The sequence below is a fragment of the Petaurus breviceps genome, unplaced genomic scaffold (genome assembly GCF_028583685.1).
Source record: "Petaurus breviceps papuanus isolate PSGF00001 unplaced genomic scaffold, PetGlider_PUasm1.0 78, whole genome shotgun sequence".
NCBI classification, from domain to species: domain Eukaryota; kingdom Metazoa; phylum Chordata; class Mammalia; order Diprotodontia; family Petauridae; genus Petaurus; species Petaurus breviceps.
In genome coordinates, this window is record NW_027186502.1 from 3,078,049 (window position 1) to 3,079,791 (window position 1,743).

The following is a 1,743-nucleotide window of genomic DNA, read 5'->3' on the forward strand; positions in this document are numbered from 1 at the left end:
CTATATTACTATGGTCATTACCTACTTTGTATTTTGTACCTTATCTATTCCACTGATCCACCACTGTGTCTCTTAGCCAGATTGTTTTGATATACCACTTTGTAATACAGTTTGAGATCTTGTATAGCTAGGACACCTTCCTTCATATTTTTTTCCATTAATTCCCTTGATATTTTTGATCTTTTATTCTTCCAGATGAATTTTATTATTTTTTTTCTAGCTCTATAAAATCATTTTTTTTTTTTTTTGCTTTTTGGAGAGCAGATGGGGTTAAGTGACTTGCCTAAGGTCACATGGCTAATTTTTGTGTTAAGTGTCTGAGGCCGGATTTAAACTCAGGTCCTCCTGACTCCAGGGCCAGTGCTCTATTCACTGCACCACCTAGCCACCCCTATAAAATCATTTTTTGATAGTTTGATTGGTATGGCACTAAGTAAGTAAATTAATTTAGGTAGAATTGTAATTTTTTAAAATATTGGCTTGGCCTACCCATGAGGATTAATATTGTCCTATTTGTTCAGATTTGACTTTATGTGAAAAATTTGTTTTATAATTGTGTTCATCTAGTTCCTGGGTTTCTCTAGGCAGGTAGACTCCCAAGTATTTTTATATTGTCTATAATTATTTTAAATTGACTTTCTTTATTTCTTGCTGCCAGACTTTGTTGGCAATATATAGAAATGCTGATGATTTATTATTTCAACTAGTTTTTAAATTTATTCTTTAGGATTCTTCAAGTATACCACCCTATCATCTGCAAAGAGTGCTGGTTTTATTTTCTCATTGCCTATTTTGGTTCTTTCAATTTTTCTCTTCTCTTATTGCTATAGCTAGCATTTCTAGTACAATATTGAATGGTGATAATGGGCATCCTTGTTTCACTCCTGATCTTACTGGGAAGGTTTCAAACTTTTCCCCATTACAGAAAATGTTTGCTGATGGTTTTAGATAAATACTACTTATCATTTTAAGGAAAGTTTCATTTATTCTTATGTTTTCGTGTGTGTGTGTGTGTGTGTGTGTGTGTGTGTTTAGTAAGAATGTTATATTTTGTCAAAAGTTTTTTTTTTCGGGGCGGCTAGGTAGCACAGCAAGTAAGAGCACCGGCTCCAGTGTTGAGAAGACCTGGAGATCGAATCCCGGGCTCAGACACTTAGCACCCACCCAGAAACACCTGGCCATGTAACTTTGAGCAAGTTACATAACCCCAATTGCTTAGGGGTGGCTAGGTGGCTCTGAGAGTAAATGCGCTGCCTCCAGTGTTGGGACGACCTGGAGATCACATCCCGGGCTCAGACACCCGGCACCACACCCAGAAATAACTGGCCGTGTAACCTTGAGCAAGTTACTTAACCCTTAAAAATAAAAAAAAAAATATTAAAAAAAAAGTTTTTTTTTCCTGCATCTGAAATAATTGAGATAATCTGAATTCTGTTGTTTTTGTTATCAACATGGCTGATTATGCTGATAGTTTTCTTAATATTGAACCAGTTCCACATTCCTGATAGAAATCCTGCCTGATCATAGTGTATGATCTTTGTGATATATTGATGTAAAATCCTTGCTAGTATTTTCTTTCTTTCTCTCTTTCTTTCTCTCTCTCTTTCTTTTTTCTCTTCTTTCTCTTTCTTTCTTTCTTTCTTTCTTTCTTTCTTTCTTTCTTTCTTTCTTTCTTTCTTTCTTTCTTTCTTTCTTTCTTTCTTTCTTTCTTTCTTTCTTTCTTTCTTTCTTCCTTTCTTCCTT